We start from the raw sequence: 22,084 nt of genomic DNA, 5'->3' as shown, positions 1-22,084 counted from the left end.
ATGTCTCCAAAAGGATGAGAAAGTTGTGAATTTTTTGTTAGCAATTATCACTATAAGTTTTGAAATGTATAGAGTAATTTCTCTTGCTGTCATTTGATGCTCTATTTCCAGCTTTAAAAAACTGTGTAAAAGAGACCAGTCTTGGAACACATTTTTCACAAAAACATACTGGATGTTTCATTGTGGAATAGAGGAAAACACAAAACAAAGTCTAGATATTTCAGGAACAATAATTCACTGACAGGAGCTACTCATTTGGAACAGTAATTTAATGCCATATATTAATACTTAATATTTGGATATGAAAAGCTATTTGTTAATTGATATCACAATCAGATAATTAATCATATTTTACTGCTTTTTCCCTTGTAGCATCATTTCCTCTCTTTACCATCTTAGTTCAAGCTCTAACCATCTTTCACATGTATTCCTGACATAGTCTTATAACTTGCCTTCCACCTAATCAATCACTTCTACAATATATTCCCCACATTGCTCCAGAATAATCTTTTAAAAACTGAAATCTGATCATTTTACTTCTTTGTTAAAAACTTTCTAATAATGTCCTTAACCTAGAAAATAAATTAGAAACTCATTTTAAGGACACTCAAAATACCCTTTACAATGTAACTCCTCTCTTCTCTCCATGCATCTGTTCTCATGTGTTTTTCCCCCACTTTAAGCTCAATCGATGCCAAACAACAGGTATCTCCTAAATGTGAAAAAACTTTTTGTATTTTTGTGCCTTCTAGGCTTCTTTTTCAGCCTACAGAACTTTTCTCTCCCCACCACTAGAGGAGTACATATTTATAGGGCAATATTTAGTTCAAGAACCACATCTGTCAAGCCTTTTTAAATTCATCAGTTTCTTACTGCTTACTACTCTGTGGCCCCACAGTACTAGCTACACATTTTTATCCACATAATAGTGAAATATATTATATTTATCTATGGACTTGTCTGTTAACATACTCCTCACAAGTGGTTCTTTCAGAATAGGAACTATATATTATCAATATTGAGTGCTTAGCTTTTAACATTCATTGCTCAATTGACATACCTCATGTTATAAGTAGAAAGAAAGGTTCAGCTTAAATTTAAATAGCAAAACTGTAGCTCTCAGTGGCAGGAATGAATTTCAGATCTAGGTATACTTTGATCCAAAACTCATAGTCTTCGGAAATGCTGAGATTTAAAAGTCTAGAACCTCAAAATATTAACAATTTTGAAAAAGAAAGCAACTGTTGAGAAAATACAGCAGGGATTATTTACCTTTCTCCATTTCCTTCCCTTATTATTATAGTGTATAGAATGTATGTTCCTGTATACTCTTAATAGTCACAAAAAATTGTGTTCTAATGACTCATCTCTATTGAAAATAATAATGTATTTCTCTAGTTTTGTTCATTATCTATGTGGCCCTAGAAGGCATCTGAGGTTGAGGCCCTTGCCACAACCTCCCCCAGCTTCCACACTTTTCAGAGTCTGCTATGCTACCCCTGCTCTCTCAGTGGCTCCCTCAATGTGACTGGCCTATATGTTCTCCTGTCATAGATCCTGTACAACAGCCCTCTGGCCTCTTCCTGGGGAAGAGTTCTGGGTTTTATTACTCTGAAGACTTTGTTTCAGGTGAAAGAGTAGGGAAGTTGAGTGATGACCCTAGATAACTACTGGGGTAACTACTGCGGGGTGCAGGCACTGGTTCTGACTGCTGCTGTACATGGATCAGCCCTGAAGTTGTTTGCTCTGCTCCTGAACTCTCTAGAGATGAGCTCAAGTGCAGCCTAAAATCAGAGGCAGAGAAGTATCCGTGAACTGGTGAGCAAATACTTTAGCTACGAGAGGCAGCCACTGCCCAGTGCTAACTATCACTAAATGGAAATTGATGTTTCAGGAAAGCTTGAAAAACTTTTTTTTTTTTTAAATGTGAAATCTCCCACTTCTTAACTAGGAACTAATCTCTTCCCCCCAAAAATGTTAAATCCTTTGCAAGCCAGATAAAACAAATTTGTGGGTCACCTGCCATTCTACAGCTGCCATTTTGTAAGCTCTCTTATACCAACCCAGGAGGTAGGTGGAGAAAAAAAAAAAGGCACATTCAGAAGGCTATTTTTTACCCATTTTCTAATGCCATACAAAAAAAAAAAAAAAGAAAGAAAAAAAGAAAGAAAGAAAGAAAGAAAGAAAGCAAGCCAGCTGGCCTGTAAACCAGAGCTAACAAATCCCTTGCAAGGGTATTGAGAAGACTCAACAAATTGCCAGGTTTCACAGTCCTCTGAGAAAGCAGTTTACCGGATCAATACAGCACCTTACCTCCCGCCTGTGGGTCCCCGGATTTTGAACCAGAATGACAAACTGATGACAGCTGCGTACAGGACCCGCAGCCACATGGCTTTCTAATGAAGAACTAATGGCTTTTCTGTCATTTCCCAGCCTTCCCCTCAACCTTTGAGCCTGAGGTCTCATTAAAGACCAGGCTCGAAAAATCACGGTGTGCAGGCAGCACAAATGCAATCCTTTCCACTAGTTATTCCCGTTCAGGTTCGGTAAACGCAGGCAGGCTCCACTCTTGCCCTCCAAACGTCACTGCAGTTCGAGGGACCTCGGAAACCAACAAAGAACGGCCACACTCGCGACACACCTGACCCCAGCCCCGCAGCTGCTGGGGGAGAAGCTCGCATTCCTGAAGGACACTCAACCGCCCGCCTCTCTGTCCTGGGATATGCCTTCCAGAGAGCTAGGCACGCAGGAAGGGCGAAAAGCCTCGACCTCCCTCCAGGGCGGCTGAGTCAGGGGGTTGGTTACCTACCAGGTGTTCTGTGCCCTTGGGGCGCGACCCCGCGCGAGCTCCCGGGCGGCCGCCTCCATCCCTCCCACAATGCCCTGCGCGCGTGCCACCTCCATCCCTCCCCACCTCCATCCCTCCCACCTGCCGGAGCCGCTGCGGGGCTGCGCAGCCCCTGTTCCCCGTGCGCGGAGGGAGCTGCACCCCAGGGCTGGCCTGAGGAGTCCCTCTCACTGTGCATTCCTGTGAGTGTAAGAGAGGGAGGGAGGGAGGAAAGGAGGGGTGAAGGAGGGCAGGAATACAAAATGCCAGGTAAGGGATCCCTGGGTGGATCAGCGGTTTATGCCGCCTTCACCCCGGGGCGTGATCCTGGAGACACGGGATCGAGTCCCACCTCGGTCTCCCTGCATGGAGCCTGTTTCGTCCCCTGCCTGTGCCTCTGCCTCTCTCTGTCGCTCTCATGAATAAATAAATACAATCTTAAAAAAAAAAAAAATCCAGTTAATGAAGTTCCTTAAATTAGTGCATCCTCTGTAAATGGAAAGATTTTTAAAGACAACAATGGCTGAAGAGGTGATACATACAGTCTACAACGTTACTTTCATCTCTTGCTCTCTCGTGGGCTTGCCTTTGCCCCCTAATCGATACACTGTCACTTCTCTGCATTGTCCTGATCAAACTCATTCATTTGGGGAATATAAAAATTAGTGAAAGGGAATAAAGGGAAAGGAGAGAAAATGAGTGAAAATATCAGTGAAGGTGACAAAACATGAGAGACACCTAACTCTGGAAAATGAACAAGAGGAAGTGGAAAGGGAGGTGGGCGGGGTTGGGGTGACTGGGTGATGGGCACTGAGGGGGGCACTTGGCAGGATGAGCACTGGGTATTATGCTAAATGTTGGCAAATTGAACTCCAATAAACAAAACAAAACAAAACAAAAACAGTCACAGGGCCAGTCTTGGTCTCAAGAGACCTTGTAGCTCCCGATTTGGGTCCACTGTATAAGGAAGCTGATCCAGTCGGTTCGAGGAGGAGACAGTACGCTGATTATACCAATAGCTCGACATGCAATGAAAGCCGTTGGGAACTTCCAGCCCTGGAGGACCTTTAGCTGAGTGCAGCACATGAGGGAGCCAGATGAAACAACTGCGCGTGTGTGTGTGTGTGTGGGGGGGGGTGGAGAGGACAAATCTAAAATCATGATAGAACAACAACATCAACAACAACAAAATACTATTTTAAGCCATAGAGTTTGAGACGGCTTGTAACTCAGCAAAATATGGCTGAAACAGTTACCTTAATTTTGATGCTTAAGGTAAATCAACAATTCAATACATGAAATATTGTATTGAAGATTGTATGATTGTGAGAAATACTGTCTTATTGATGACTTTAAAACTTTAACTTGTTTCTTCTCTATGCTTTTCCATTTTGTCCTCAGTCAACCAGGCCCTTACTCCTTTTTCTCTAATGGTAGAGCAAGATAAACGATTTTACATTTCAGTGCAAAGATATAATAGCCTAGCCTTAGGAGGAAAAGTATATTCGAAAGGACTGTGGATGGAGAGTAGGGAGGTGGATGACTTCTCTGAGCCCAACTCCCAGGGCATATAACTTTTCTTGCCTATGCATAGACTTCCCAACTTCTCCCTTAATTTTTAGCTCAAGACTTTGATACTAGAAATTCAAGATCTGATAACCAAATTATTTATAAACCAGATGCCATTGCCACTCAACTGATTCCGCTTTGTTTTCTTCTCTGTCCATTCCCTCACCAGAATATAGAGGTCATGTTTTCCTGGCGATCTTACAGTGCAGAGCTTCACAGGGTAAGTCCTTTAATGGTCAGTGCAACAAATGCTCAGTGGGCAACAGGAATCCAGCCCACTCAAGTGTGGAGGGTAGTAAAGGAGGGAAGAGAATGATGTTTGTTAACTTTTCACAGCATTGTTATAACCATATTTATTAATGGTTTACAATTCAAAACACTGTGGCTGAAAAGTAACTCTTTATATGGTACCAGCTAGTAATGTTTGTTTGAGAATTCAAACAGATGTTTTGCTTGAAAACATTGTTGGAACTTTGCTCATAACAATTACTCAGCTATAGCTGGCTTAAATCTTTATAGATGGCATTGCCTTTGCCCACAATAAGTTGCCTCACCCAAGATCACAGCACTTCCCCAAGGGTACCCTTAAGTAATGAATGATCAATTCTGGAGGACAAAGACCCAGTGTCCTTTCCTTAATTTAGTACAACTCTCAAGGATCATCCTCACTCTAGATATCTTACTACAATGGATTTCAACCTTTCCATCCACCCAGATTTGTGCCTTCCATCCATTTTGGAAAATTCTCAAGGATTGTGTTTTTTAATACTTTCCCCTTTTGTACTGTCCATATATGCTTTTTCCCTCCTTCTTATTGTTACTAGACAAAGAACTGAATCCAAACTCTGGTTCAGCTGCTTACTACTTAAAAATTAGCCCTGGAATGACAAGTGATAGTGATGGTGGAAAAGGAAAGATTCCTTTATTCAGGAAGCTGGCAATTTGGGACGATGGTGGAATAACATTTTAAAGACCATCTTCCTCATCCAGGCCAAGCCAGAATGTTTTAAAGGAGATGGCATGGGAAAGGAAGGGGGACTAAGTGTAGCAGAAGCAGGTGCCCAGGCTATAGTTGTATGTCAGTGTGACCCTGAACAGACTTGTTGGCATCAGCCACAGCTGTTTCTAAATGTAGTCAGGCTTTATCTTCTGAGAAAATTTGGTTCTTCACTCCTCAAGGTCAGTGGTCTGCAAATCTCAAGGAAAATCGATTCTGCTACAGATCATGGGACTTTGTCAGCAAACCAGGAGTACATAAGCTTGAAGTAATTAACCCTTAAGATCGATTGGAGTACTGTTACAATATTGGAGTGTACTCTGATCTTCATGTATGATTTTTTCTTTTATTTTCTTATACTTCTTAATACTGCCTTGTGTGTATTTTTTTTCAAATTTTCTTCCAGTTAGTTTGTCTGTGACTGTATTTAATGTGTTTTTTTGTTTCATTCTTTCATATATTAACCAAATAATTGTATTTTCACTTAAATTTTTAAAATATTTTATTTATTTATTAATGACAGAGAGAGAGAGGAGAGACCCAGGCAGAGGGAGAAGCAGGATCCACATATGGAGCCCGATGTGGGACTCGATCTTGGGATTCTGGGGTCATGCCCTTAGCCGAAGGCAGATGCTCAACTGCTGAGCCACCTTACTTACAGATTTCTCATTTTTTCAAAGTATTTGGTCAATTTTGATAATAACTTGCTTCATCATACATTCAATAATGTATTTTGTTTTTAAACATATTTAAGCTACCCTCATATATGTTGTATCTGATGTTAACATTATTTTTAGAATAGATTTTATAGATATATCTTCAGTGTCTCTGCTTTGTGGTTAGTAATTTATTTATTATAATTTTTAAGGTCAGCCTCTATTCCTTGAAATACTATCAATGAGAAGTCTTTGAGACTTAGATCCAAAGAAGATTTTTGTTGATTATGTTAGGTACCTAAGAGCAATTTAGAAAGACATAAAGTGTTGATTTTGAGTGCTTATGGGCCACATGGACAGGCTGGTTTCTGACTCCCATTCAAAACTAGTGCAAGTTTGTAGGAGCTCTCAAAGGAAACATTTTCCCTTTATATCTCTCCTAGAGCCAGAGATGAAGAGTGAATTTCTTTCGTCATATTTCTGTGGGAGTAGAGAGTGATTCTAATTCCCCACTTAATGATCTAGAGGCTGACTGATGATTAAAGGTCTTGGCTTTGTATACTGGTCACCAACCCCAGATCAGTCTCCTGTCTCTCACAGAGAACCTAAGATGCAAGTCTTATGGGTACATTTTACATGTCTGTCTATTGTCTTTCTGGTAGGTTATGAGCCCCATGAGAACAAGGGTCAAGCTTTACTTATTTTAGGGGCCCAAGGTTGTGGAATGCAATTAATAATATGTTTACTGAATCAAAATAAATCATCTTTTGATATAGTATGACTTTCCAGTGGAGACCTCTCTAACTTATTCACCAGAGTATATTGTTATTACTTTTTTGACTCCTATAATGTTGTACACATTCTTCTGTAGCATCTTATATATGTCAGTATAATAATTTTTTTAAATGTGTGCCTTCTCCACTGGAAAATGGTATTTATAAGGGAAGGAAATGTGTAATGTTTTGCAATTTTATCTCTCTTAGTAGGTGTTTGACACACCATAAAAGGTTTCAAAACTATTCTATATATGCATTAAAAAAAGAGAACATGGGTGCCTGAGTGGCTCAGTTGGTTGAGCACCTGACTATTGGGTTTGGCTCAGGTGGTGATCTCAAGGTTGAGGGATCCAGCCCATGTGAAGCTCTGCACTCAGCAAATCTGCTTGAAATTCTCTCTCCCTCTGCTCCTCCCCCTTATCCCCACTTGAGCATCTGCATGTGCATTCTCTCTTTCTCAAATAAATAAAGTATTTAAAAAAAGAAGACAGAAAAGGAATCTAAGAAAAAGTGGTCAAAGACAGAGGTAGAGGTAGAATAATAGTTTGTTCACCTATCCAAGATAGGTAAAATATTTGTATGTTTCTCTGGCCTACCTAAAGGCTACACTTAAATAGGGTTAGTTCTTTGCACCTTCCAATTCCATGCCTTAGCCTAGTGAACAAAATAAATATTTAACATACTCTTAATTCTACTTAGAAGAGTCAAAAGCCTAATTTGTAAGCAATCCGAAGGGCCTATGCTGCAATTATTTAATAGTTAAAATTTTCTAGATGTAGCTCCTCCATTTCAAAATGAAAATCAGTGAACATTACATGAGGTTGTGGTTCCTGAAACACTAGTTGGAGGAAAGGGTTCTACTCATCAGGAATGCACACATTATGACTAGGAAAAACATACTTCTATCTGTATGGGCAGTTTTATCATTGGAATCTGTGACAGTGGCTTGTTTGTTACTACACGTTATCTAATATAACTGGTGATTAATTTTTAAAAACTAAAATGTTAGGTATCCCCTATAGATTTTTGTGCTTAGATAAATTTTCCATGCATGCCCAAATGGCAATTAAGAAATATATTTTAATAGATAAGATAAAAATAACGGTAAACATATATTCAATTAGATTTTATATCCCTTTCTAACATCTAAATTTTACTTTTGAAATATTAAGTTTATTGAAGTAATTATATCTGGATGGGGGATTTGTCTAAAAGCCTATAAAATATGACAAAATTAATATTTAAACAAAATAAATCTGTGTCCCCTGGCTCCTAAATAGGACCCAAGAAAAATGTTAGTCTTGAGGCTAATGCTCTCATTTATGATTGATGTTCTTTTTGAGAAAAATAAAATAACTCTTGCTAGGCTTATATACTTTCCTGTTCCTTTAAGATTAATTATACATGGTGCATGTCAGTTTGGAAGACTGATTCTTTGTAAAGGTAATTAACAGAGGAAATTGTTAAACAAGAACTATATTTTAATTGCTTTTGTGTTTTTGTTTATTTTTTAGTCTGGAGATGAAAATCTCAAATGTTAGATAATGAATGTGTTTTACTAGCATCTAATTCTCAGGTGAATTCAGCTAAAGAGATTGATGTTAATAACTTCCTCTGAAGATTAATTGTTTCAGGATAGATGGATGAGTATTTTCAAAATCTCTTCCTTACTTTCCTGTTGCCATTTATGATCGCAGTAAATCCACATTAGGTTTTGTTACATGCTTGAAGATATCATTTATTAATTAAAGCCCCAAGAAAAACAGGGCTGAGATAAGTTTACTTGCTTAAAACTCAACGTGCTTATTTCTTTTTTCCTGTGTTAAGCAGATTTACATTTACATTTAAACTACTATCCAATATTTGGACAAGTGTTCCGTTACTGACTAACTACAAGCCACAATTATGTCATTCTTATTTTTGAAGTTAGTGTCCTATTTCAATGTCATTGAAGGTGACAGCAGAATATAGTACTGCCTTTAACTAGAGAAACATTGCATTTTTCATGTTTCTCAAGTCAGCATTCACTTTTATTTGGATGTATTAAAATTATTATTTATGATTTTTAATGCTAAATAATTACAATAGTTATAGATAATATTTTGTATTTATCAATAGATCCTGTATTATATATAACACAATTGTATTTTCTGTTAAGCAGAACTTTGTGAGAAACAGGCCTCATCACTGGTACTTGACTATATTAAATCAGTATCAAGAGATGAAAAATCAATTACTAACCAATTCTTGTAGTAAAGTCATTCCTTTATTTATTAATATATAATAATCAATAAATGAGTAATTACTGAGTTGGTTCAAAAGAGAATCATAAATTTAAAGTTAGAATATAATTATATTTTAATTATATATGTATATAATATATTGGTAAGCAGTTAAAATGGCTATAATGATTCAATAATTATTAAAACTTTATCCATGATTTGAATTTTAAGTAGTCTGAAAAAAATTACTATTTAATATGATGTCTAATAGAAAATACAGAATAGATGGCAACCTGCTAGAATATTTTTAACATTACTAACACTAGGCATTTCTTCTGAAAGTTAATTCTGTAAAGCCTTTAAACATCTTAACTTTAAGTGAAACTATACAATAACAAAAGTGAACTTACATTGATATGATTATATTTAATTCTATATTATATGATTAAATTTAATTATATATAATTAATCATTACAAATATCATACACATATCACATTTAATTGATACATTTAAGGCTATATGACATAAAACCATTTCTGAAATTATAACACAATTTTGTAGAAGGTTCAGGGGTGACTGATAAGAATAAGTGCCACCCCAACGGATTATTTTGAATCCATATAGAAAAGTTGTAGGCTTTGATAACCCCTTATTTGTTCTATGAATTTTTTAGGTTCTATCTCATAACTATAATTTGTCTATTACCTTCCACTTAAGACAGCGATGACCACATCTTTCACTTCCTCTTTGTCCAGATCTATTTCCATACAGGCAGAAAAAAAAAAAAAAAGCTGGATTATGTTTCTATGTTTCTCCATTGCTGAAAGCCATTATAAAGCTTCTCAGGTTACTTCAAATCCATGCCAAATTCCTGACAGCTTCAGCCCGCATGGTTAGACCCTGATTACTTCCTTAATTTAATTTTATATCATGCATCCCTTGGCTCACTACCAGCTTTTTAAAATTTCTACAATAGTCCAAAATATTCACTAACTTTCAGTCTCTGCACAAGATCTTTCCTCTACCTGTAATCTTTTGCCCCATGCTTCCCTCAGGGCTGGTTTCTCATCCATCAAGTCAGCATAAAACTTTTTTAATGGCACCCACCTTCCCTGAATGCTCAAATTGAATCTCTCCTATTATTCTCTTTTTAGCAGTCCTGTTTGCTTCTTTTATAGAAGCACTTTTTATAATGTTTATGCAATATCTTTTTTGTGCAACTTAATTTCAAGTTTTATGATAGCAGACATCCAGCTTCATTTGACTACATATGTACCACCATGCAGTATTTTTGGCACACAGTTGGTGCTCAATTTATACTTCCTAACAAATGAATAAATGATCAAGTAAATGAATAGGCCATTTACTTAAAAATCTTAAAAGAAATAATTGCTTTAAGTTTTCTTCAGGAATCTTATGGTTTGTGTATAGAAAGAGCTCTGAGTTATTTGTATGGAAGTTGCATTGTGGCTATATTCACAATTATAGTCCCTATTTGTGTTGCCTTAGACAGGAGTGGCAAAGTTCTTCTTTGTTACCAATAATTTAGGACTAGGACTAGATAGCTCACCTTTAGAGGGTAATATGATATAGTAATAATAGAAGCTTTTAAATCCACTCTGAATCTTTATTTTTTAACCAATAAAAACTAAAATAGCCTTTAAAAATATTTTTGTCTACATATTTTAGCCAAATATTTGAATCAAGAACACTAGAAATGGGTGTTAAAGTTTGATTTAAAAAATATTTTATTTATTTATTTGAGAGAGTGAGGGAGAGGAAGAAGGAGCATGAGCAGGGGGAGGGGCAGAGGGAGAACCAGACTCCCTGCTGAGCAGGGAGCCTTGACTCTGTAAGCTTGATCCCAGGCCCCTGGGATCATGACCTGAGCTTAACCAGCTAAGCCACTCAGGCACCCCTAAAGTTTGATTTCTTAATACATTTAAATTTCTGTAACTTAGGAAGTTTTTATTATGAATTATTTAAATACTCCCTTTTACTCTAAAATGTTTTTCTGATAAATAAGAAAGGTGAGAAAAAATTCCACTTAAAAAATAAATACTAACTTTTGGGGAAAATATATCTTAAAACATTCACAAAGTATTGAGAATTAAAAAAAGGAAAACTCCTAGATTCCCAGTCTCTATTCCAAAAGGCAACCAAGTTATTTTTACCCTTTTGGAGATATAAGCATATTCAAGGATCATATTACTTTGTTGAAAATGTATGAATGACCAGTGGGTGTCGGTTTCAGGAGTATGAAAAGTGGGGGGGGGGTCTGAAATATGATCATGAAGTCCATTTATTTGATATATGTATAAAGGATACATAAAGTATTTTTCTGGAGATGAAAATAGAAATAGAAGTTCTCTTAATGTTGGCAAGCATATTCAGCAATATATGTGCATATCCAGATATCAGACAAATTATTTCTCGCACATAAAGATGAAAAGAAGAAGGAAGCAAACAAAAAATTGAATTTTCATTGTCACAATTGCAATAAACCTATTAAAAACACACCTGCGTATAACTTTTGTCACAATGTAAATAATTTGATGGGAAAAACACACATTCATATATACAAATGTTGAATTTTATAACTAAGTTAATGATTATTTTTAGATGACAAATTATAACATCCACCATGATGTTTTGTGGGATTGTCACAAAGGTTAAAGGTCCCCCAGTGAAAGCTGGGATAATGAGACACGGTGGGTAGAAGCAGCAGACATGCAATTAGTGCCTGCATGAAAAGTCAGAGGTTGAAATTAAGGAGTTTTAGATATTGTACTTATTTTCCCTTGTAAAGCCAACACATAAGTTTAAAGCCTTTAAAAAAAAGTTATATTTTGTCTAGTTAAGGAAAAATTATGAATCTGTTTACTAAGGAGTGTGTTATTCCTAGTCATTATTATGTTTATTTTGATCATTATAATTTTGAATTTGTTTCATCACACAAACTTCTTATCAAAGTAGAATTTAAAAAATGTGTATATTTTAAAAAATAAGTGTGTATGCTGATGAAATTATCCTAAAAGTAAAATATGCACATTGGGTATTTTTCTGGGTCAATTTATTTTCTTCTTTTAAAAACTAATGGGTATGAGCAAAGAAATGTTCATAATATATTCATGTAAAATGCTTTTTATGAAAGACATAAGCAATTACAAATACTCTATATTTCTGAAAAATATCAAGGATTCCTATTTGTGAGTACTTATGCTTCTATAGACAACATCAGGATTTTCCAATATTTTTTGGCATTTTGGCATCTTCTATAGCAATACCTAATCCACCAATCCTCTAAAGATACTGAAATAATTTATCTTAGATATATTACAAATGTGTTTTTGAATATTTTTTATTTTAGGTTACTATTTTATTAAATCATATATAATTTATTTAATTGTATAAAATGCATAAGTTAATCAATTAAAAACAAACTTCAACTTTTTTTTTTTTTTAAAGAGAGGTGAGGAGGGGCAAAGAGAGAAGGAGAGAGAGCATCTTAAGTAGTCTTCATGCCCAGCACAGATCCCATTGCACTGGCTCCATCTCACAACTCTGAGGTTATGACTGAGCTGAAATTCAGAGTCAGACACTTAACTGATTGAGCCACCCATGTGCTGAGCCACCCAGGTGCTCAAATAAACTTCAGCTTTTTCTGCTTGATGACAATGATATGTGATAATTGAACATTTGAACAAGAAAATGCAAATTTGTTAATAATCTTTTTAAAATTAATTTTTAAAAATTTTGATTCCAGTATACTTAACAGTGTCATATTAACTTCAGGTTTAGAGTATAGTGATTCAGTAATTCTAGATGTTACTCAGTACTCATTATGATAAATGTACTCTTAATCTCCTTCAACTATTGAATCCATCCTGTCACCCACTTCCTCTCTGGTAACCATCAGTTTGTTTTCTATAGTTAAGAGTCTCTTTTGTGGTTTGTTTCTTTTTTTCTTAATTTGTTTTGTTTCTTAAATTCCACATATAAGTAAAATCATATGGTATTTTGTCTTTCTCTGCCTGACTTATTTCACTTAGCATGATACCTTCTAGATCCAACCATGTTGTTGTGAATGGCAAGATTTCATTATTTTTTATGCCTGAGTAATATTCCTCTGTGTGTGTGTGTGTATGTGTGTGTGTGTGCATGCGCACACACACGCCACTTCTTTATTTATTGACCTGTCAGTGGACAGTTAGGCTGCTTCCAAAATTTGGCTATTGTAAATAATGCTGCAGTAAACATAGGTGTATATATATCTTTTCACATTAATGTTTTCATATTCTTTGGGTACTGAGTAGTGGAATTATTTGATCATATGATAGTTCTATTTTTATTTTTTGAGGGACCTCCATACCATTTTCCAGAGTGGCTGCATCAGTTTGCATTTCCACCAACAGTGCATGAGGGTTCCTTTTTTCCCACATCCTTGCCAATAGTTATCTCTTGTGTTTTTTATTTTAGGCATTCTGACAGGTACAAGAGGATATTTCATTGTTGTTTTGATTTGCATTTTCCTGATGATGAATGATGTTGAGCATCTTTTCATGTGTCTGTTGGTCATCTGTATGTCTTTGGAGAAATAACTGTTTATGTCTTATGTTCCTTTTTAAATTGGATTATTTGATTTTTGGTGTTGAGTTTTCTATGTTCTTTATATGTTTTGGATACTAACTCTTTATTAGATATGCCCTTTGCAAATATCTTTTCCCATTCCATAGGTTGTCTTTTAGTTTTGTTGATTATTTCCTTTGCTGTGCAGAAGCTCTTTATTTGGTGTAGTTCCAATAGTTTACTTTTGCTTTTGTTTCCCTTGACTCAGGAGACATATCTAGAAAAAAGTTACTACAGCTAATGTCAGACATTGTTACATGTGATCTTGTCAAGGATTTTTATGGTTTCAGGTCTCACATTTAGGCCTTAATCCATTCTGAGTTTATTTTTGTGTATGATGTGAGAAAGTGGTCCAGTTTCATTCTTTGGCATGCAGATGTCCAGTTTTCCCAACACCATTAGTTAAGAAGAGTTTTTCCTGTTGAATATTCTTCCTCCTTTGTTGGATATTAATTGACCATTTAGTTGTAGGTTTATTTATGGGCTCTCTGCTCTGTTAATCTACCTTCCTATGTTTGTGCCAGTACCATATTGTTTTGATTACTCTAATTGTGTAGTATATCTTGATATCTGGGATTGTGATACCTCCAGTTTTGTTCTTCTTTTTCAAGATTGCTTTGGGTATTGGGGTCTTTGTGGTTCCATACACATTTAGTTATGTGACAAATGCTCTTGGTATTTTGATAAGGATTACATTAAATGGGGGATCCCTGGGTGGCTCAGTAGTTTTGCACCTGCCTTCAGCCCAGGGCATGATCCTAGAGTCCTGGGATTGAGTCCCACATCGGTCTCCCTCCGTGGAGCCTGCTTCTCCCTCTGCCTGTGTCTCTGCCTCTCTCTCTCTCTGTCTCTCATGAATGAATAAGTAAAATCTTAAAAAAAGGATTGCATTAAATGTGTAGATTGCTTTGAATAATATGGGCATTTTAACAATATTTGTTCTTCCAATCCATGAGCATGGAATATCTTTCCATTTGTTTGTGTCATCTTCAATTTCTTTTATGAATGGCTTATACTTTTCAGAATGCAGGTCTTTCACCACCTTTGCTGTTTATTCCTAGGTATTTTATTATTATTATTTAAAGATTTATTTATTTATTTGAGAGAGGTGGGGGATGTTGAGGGAGAGGAAGAGGGAGAGAGATCCTCAAGCAGTCTCCCTGCTAAGTGTGGAGCCTTACTTTTTAATTGACAGACACCCCCCCCCAAAAAAAATTACCTAACCTTTCTGAATCTCAATTTTTTCTTTCCTTTTTTTTTTTTAAAGATTTTATTTATTTGAGAGAGAAAGAAAGAGAGAGCCCAAGTTGGGGTGGGGTGGGGAGAGGGCAGAGGGACAAGCAGACTCCCCACTGAGCAGGAAGTCCAGTGCAGGGCTCAATCCCAGGACCCCAGGATCATGACCTGAGCTGAAGGCAGACACTTAACAGACTGAACCACTCAGATGCCCCTGAATCTCATTTTTTTTCATCTGTAAAGTGAGAGATAAAGCCTATCCAGGTTGTTAGGATTTGGTGAGATAAGCCGTCACAGCTCATGGCACATAGAAGGCTCTAGAAAATGGTAGCCATTAAAGAGCCAATTTTCACCTTGGCTCTCATGGGCAAGTGTCATTCAGAACCCTCTCACTTACAGTCATATTTAGGGTATCCCTCTGATAATTGCACAGACTGCCACCTCTCCTAGTTTAGCCTCAGTTTCTCAGGATGAAACACAAGATATCCCCTAAGGAGCCTTGCAAAGGGCAGTGAGAGAGTCATGTGCTGGAGATGGAGTGGGAGGCAGGTGTCAGGAGAGGGTCGGGGGGACTTGGTACAAGAGACTGAAGGAATACTAAGAGCTCTCATGATGAAATGTCGTGGCCATAAATAAGATGATACAAGAAGGAAAGGGAACAGGAAAGGGGTGGGGGATGCAACTTTGAAATAGATAATTGTGATTACTGCATTTTAGGATTAAAGGAAATTTAGGATCCAAAAAAAAAAAAAATCCTTAATCCTTTGACCCCAATCATGACCTGAGCTGCAATCAAGATTTGGCCACTCAATTGAGGGACCCGCCCAGGCATCCCTGTATTTTATTATTTGAGTGCAATTGTATATGGGATTGTTTTCTTAATTTCTCTTTCTGCTGTCTCATTATTTTTGTATAGAAATGCGATGGATTTCTGTATATTGATTTTGTATCCTGCAAACTTATTGAATTAATTTATTCTAGTAGGTTTTGGTGGGGTCTTTAGGACTTTTCTATAGGTAGTATAATGTCATTTGCAAATAGTGAGTTTTACTTCTTCCTTACTTGATTTGGATGCCTTTTATTTCTTTTTTCTTCTCTGTGGTTAGGACTTCCAATATCGTGTTGAATAAAATGTTGATAATGGACATCCTTGTCTTCTTTCTGATATTAGGGAAAAAGCACTTAGTTTTTCAGCATTGAGTATGATGTCAGTTGTGAGTTTTTCATATATGGCCTTTATTATGTTGTTACGTTCCTTCAAAACCTACTTTGTTGAGAGTTTTTATCTTGAATGATTATTGCACTTTGTCAAATGCTTTTTCTGCATCTAATGAAATGATCATATTATCTTTATCCTTTTTTCTTGATGTGATGTATCATGTTGATTGATTTGTGAATATTGAACCACGCTTACATCCCAGGAATAAATCCCACTTGATTGTGGTGAATTATTTTATAAATATATTATTGGATTCAGTTTACTAATATTTTATTGAATGATTTTTGCATCTATATTCATCAGAGATATTGGCTTTTAGTTTTTTTTTTTTTTTTTGGTAGTGTCTTTATCTGGTTTTGGTATCAGGTAATGATGGACTCATAGAATGAATCTGGAAATTTTCCTTCATTTTGTATTTTTTGCAATAGTTTGAGAAGAAAAGGTATTAACCCTTTTTTAAATGTTTGGGAAAATTCACCAGTGAATCTGTCTAGTCCTCCTGGGTTTGTTAGGAGTTTTTTTTTTTTTTTTTTTTTTTTTTTTTTTTTTTTACTATTGATCAATATTGCTGCTGATAATCAGTCTGTTCTGAAATTAACTGTTTCATCCTGATTCAGTTTTGGTAGATTATGTGTTTCTAAGAATATATCCATTTCTTCTAAGCTGTCTAACTTGTTGGCATATAGCTTTTCATAATATTCTCTTATAGTTGTATTTCTGTGGTACCTATTGTTATTTTTCCTCTTTTTAAAAAAGATTTTATGTATTCATGCAAGTCACAGAGAAAGAGGCAGAGACATAGGCAGAGGGAGAAGCAGGCTCCATGCAGGGAGCCTGATGTGGGACTCGATCCCAGGACCCCAGGATCACAATCTGAGCTGAAGGCAGACATTCAACCACTAAGCCACCCAGGCAGCCCTATTTCTCCTCTTTCATTTCTGATTTTGTTTGAATCCTCTCTCTCTGTCTCTCTCTCTGTCTCTCTCTCTCTCTCTCTCTCTTTTTTTTTTTTTTTTTTGGATGAATCTGGTTAAAGGTTTATCAATTTTGTTGATCTTTTCCAAGAACTAGATCCAGGTTTCATTGATCTGTTCTATTGTCTGTGTGTTTTGTTGTTGTGGTGGTAGTGGTTGTTATAGCATTTATTTCTGTTCTCATTTTTATTATTCCCTTCCTTCTTCTAGTTTTTGGTTTTGTTTATTCTTTTGTTTCTAGCTCCCTTAGGGGTAACATTAGATTGTTTATTTGAGATTTTCTTGCTTCTTGAGGTAGGACTCTTGCTATAAGCTTCCCTCTTACAACAGTTTTTGCCACATCCCATTGTGTTTTCACTTTCATTTGTCTCTATGTATTTTTTAAATTTCCTCTTTGATTTCTTGGTTGACCCATCCCATACATTATTTATAGTATGTTTTTAACCTCCATGTATTTGTATTATTTCTTTTTTTTTTTTCTTGTGGTTGATTTCTAGTTTCATAGTTTTGTTTGTGGTCAGAAAAGATACATGGAATGACCTCAACCTTTTTGAATTTGCTGAGATTTGTTTTGCAGACTAATATGTAATCTATTCTAGAAAATGTCCCATTTGAAAAGAATGTATACTCTGATGTTTTAGGATGGAATGTTTTGAATATATCTGTTACATCCATCTGGTCCTATGGGCCACTGTTTTCTTATTCATTTTCTGTTTGGGTGAACTATCGATTGATGGGAGTGGAGTGCTAAAGTCCCCTACTATTATACTATCAATTACTTCCTTTATATCTGTTATTAGCTGCTTTATGTATTTGGATGATCCCATATTCAGTGCATAACTATTTATAATTGTTATAGCTTCCTGTTGGATTGTGCCCTTTATGATTATACAGAGTCATTGTCTCTTGTTACAGTCTTGGTTTTAAAGTCTATTTTATCTGATACAAATATTGCTACCCCAGCTTTCTTTTCCCTTCATTTGAATGAGAAATGCATTTCCATCTCTTTGCTTTCAATCTGCATTTGTCTGCGGGTCTGAAATAAGTCTAAGTATCATATAGATGAGTCTTGTTTTTTGTCCATTCTATCATCCTATGTCTTTTGATTGGGACATTTAGTCCATTTATATTCAAAGTAATTACTGATAGGTATGTACTTATTGCCATTTTGTTATTTGTTTTATGGTAGTTTTTGTAGTTCTTCTATGTTCCTTTCTTCTCTTGCTCTCCTCTCAAGGTTTACTGGCTTTATTAGTGATATACTTCAGTTTTTTTCTCTTTATTTTTTTGCATATCTATTGCTTGGTTTGTACATAACATTATTATGCATATGACAGCCTAGATAAAACAATTTTTAATTGACATTTGTATCATGCTTGACTTAGGGACCAAAAATATACTGAAAAATAGGATAAAATTTTATTATGTTTGTTGGAGGAGGTGATTGAGGAGACATGAAGGCAGGTTGACCCTGAGCTGGACCTAGGCAATCAGAGGCTCCTCACCCTCACTCCTATTCTTGGAATTTATATTTCACCCACCTTTCTCTCCTTAGGAGATGTTCCAAGGACAAAGTTTTGAGAGAGTAAGGTGTTGTTGAGACCACCTAGATGGTGTACATCACTAAAATGAGTTAAGACATTTATATAAGTTTTTAAGACTCTGGCAGGCAGATATGGAGATCTACTGTTCTTGCCTCTAGCCAAGTCAAGCCTCAGATGTTAGTTTTCCTGGTTGTGAAGTAGAAGTGTTTTATAACATCAAACACAGACTGATTCTTTCTCAAATATTTGTAAGTGCATTTTCATTAAAAAAATCAAATCACTTATGTTAATATTTTGTTCTAAGATAGAAGTTCCAATTTGTTATGATATTTAAAATGCTGAATTGATTTTAATCATGACTATGTTGATTCTTAAACATTTGCTTATTGTATTATTAGAAAACATTGAAGTTCTTTTTAAAATCAAATTTCAATAGATAAAAGGTATCTCAAGGTTATCTGAAAGAGAAGTTGCAGATTTATTATTTTCCTCAATGTAGTCTTATATTTCAATATTGGAGTTTCTTATGCTTCCTATTTTTTACCAATCATGATAATAAACCATAATTTTTAGAATAAATACAATTAATTTTTTCTCAAGACCTTTAAGTTTATTTTATATTCAGAAAAGCAAAACAATCATAAGCATATATCTTAATACATTTTTTTTCTTTTTACATCTTTTTTTTTTTTTTTTTTAAATTTTTATTTATTTATGATAGTCACAGAGAGAGAGAGAGGGGCAGAGACACAGGCAGAGGAAGAAGCAGGCTCCATGCACCGGGAGCCCGATGTGGGATTCGATCCCGGGTCTCCAGGATCGCGCCCTGGGCCAAAGGCAGGCGCCAAACCGCTGCGCCACCCAGGGATCCCTCTTTTTACATCTTAATACATTTTTAAAAATCAAGCAAACCCATTAGCCAACATCTGGAGCAAGAAACAGACTATATTAAAAATATACAAACCACTCTTATGCCTCTTCCATTTACAGTTTTGCTGTTTTTTTTTATTTTTTTAAAGATTTTATTTATTTATTTGACAGAAAGAGAGAGAGCAAGAGTGAGCACATAACCAGGGGGAGCAGAAGGCAGAGGGAGAGGGAGATGCAGCCTCCCTGCTGAGCAGAGAACCCAACTTGGGGCTCAATCCTAGGGCACTGGGATCATGACCTGAGCCAAATGTCTTGACCAATTGAGCCACCCATGTGCCCCTAGTTTTGCTAATTTTAAACCAACTTTGCTCTTCTAGAGTAAATATAACTTAGTAAGTGGTGTTTTATTGCCATTTTGTATATGCTACTGGAATCTGGTTCCTTCACTCCTGCCTAAAATTATTGCTTCTTGTGTTCATAAGTAAGATTGGCTTTGATGTTTCCTTTTATCATATTTTTTTTTGTTCAATTTCTGGGTAATGTTTTTTCTAGCTTCCTAGACTAGTTAGGGAGGAGATTTCCTTCTTCCAGTTTCCAGAATTATTTGAGTAAGAATAGGATTACCTGTTCCCACATTTTATTTCCATTTGCTTGTGAAGCATCTAGTCTAGATATTTTTATTCATTTCCCCCCACTATATTGTATTGAACTTAAAATATATACAAAAGCAATGTGTATGCAAACACAACCAGTCTTCGGGTGAGAGTAATTGACATACAGCAGGTGGGAAATGGTCGGGATCAGAACTGCCTGAAGGGCTTGTTAAATCATGGATTAATTAGCTCCAGGTGCAGTCTTGACTCAAGACATATGCGTTGAGGCCAAGCATTTGGTCTTCTCATGAGTTCCCAGGTGCTGCTGCTAGTGCTGCTGGTGGGAGAACCAAGCTGCAAGAGCCACAGAACAAGCAAAGTTAGTGTAAAAAACTATATACATTTCTCACCTTCAATTATTATCAACCCATGGGCAGTGTTGCTTTGTGTATGTTTCTCACCCATCTCCTCATGAAATTATTTTGATATGAGTATCAGAAATCATGTTTTAAGATATAACAATATTTTAATCTCTAAAATGGGAGGATCTATTTCTTATTCTATATTAGTATATAGAAATGAAGTTGATTTTTCTGTGTTTGTATTGTATGCTGTCACTTTGCTAAGCTCACTTGTTCGGGAGGCTTTTTTTTGTTTTTTTTTTTCTGGTTACTTGGAATGTTCTATGTAGATAATCATGGTCGCAGCCAACCCCGACCAGGGTCCTAGGATAGGATGGGACATCTAGCCTAGATATTTTTTTCCCATTGCATTGTGAAGGATTTAAAACATACCAAAGCAATGTGTACACAACCAATCTGTAGGTGAGAGCAGTTGACATTCAGTGATTTGGAAACATTAGCATGTCCCAATCATCTGACGGGCTTAATTTCATGGATTAATGGACCTCATGCGCAGAGTCTTGATTCAAAGAATGTGGGTTGGGGTTGAGTGTTTGCTTTTCTCATAAGTTCCCCAGTGCTGCTTTTGGTGCAAGAACCAGGCTCCAAAAGCCATGGAATAATTAAAGTTGGTATTGAAAACTATATATCCACCAATAATGTGAGAGGATTCCCCTTTCTCTGCGTTCTTGGCAACATCTGTTCTTTACTGACTTATTTTAGCCATTCTGACTGGTGTAGGGTGGTATCTCTGTGGTTTTGATTCGTATTTCCATGATGCTGGGTGATGTTGAGCATTTTCTCATGTGTCTGTTGGACATTGTATGTTGTCTTTGGATAAATGTCTATTCATATCCTCTGCCTATTTCTTGATTGGATTATTTGTTCTTTGGGTGTTGAATTTGAGAAGTTCTTTATAAATTTTGGATATTAGCCCTTTATCTGATATGTCATTTGCAAATGTCTTCTCCTATTCTGTCGGTTGTCTTTTGGTTTTGTCAACTATTTCCTTTGCTGTGCAAAAGCTTTTTATCTTGATGAGATTCCAGTAGTTCATTTTTTCCTCTGTTTCCCTTGTCTTTGGAGACATGTCTAGCCAGAAATTGCCCCAGCTGAGGTCATAGAGGTGAATGCCTGTGTTCTCCATGCAAGCTGGTGTAGCCACTTTGGAAAATAGTATGGATGTTCCTTAAATAGTTGAATATAGAGCAACCCTATGACCCATCAATTGCACTACTAGACATTTACCCCAAAGATACATATGTAGTGATCTGAAGGGGCAACAGCACCCCAATGTTTATAGCAGCAATGTTCACAAGAGTCAAACTATGGAAAGAGCCCAGTTGCCCATTGACAGATGAATGAATAAAGATGTGGTGTGTGTGTGTGTATTCCATACACACAAAGTGGAATACTACTTAGCCATGAAAAATGAGATTCTGTCTTTTGCAATGATGTGGATGGAACTAGAGGGTTTTATGCTAAGTGAAATAAGTGAGAGAAAGGCAATTATCGTATGATCTCAATTATATGTAGAATTTAAAAAACAAAAAAGGATCATAGGGGAAG

Source organism: Vulpes lagopus, chromosome 11 (genome assembly GCF_018345385.1).
Source record: "Vulpes lagopus strain Blue_001 chromosome 11, ASM1834538v1, whole genome shotgun sequence".
NCBI classification, from domain to species: Eukaryota; Metazoa; Chordata; class Mammalia; order Carnivora; family Canidae; genus Vulpes; species Vulpes lagopus.
Note: the sequence above shows the minus strand (reverse complement) of the source record.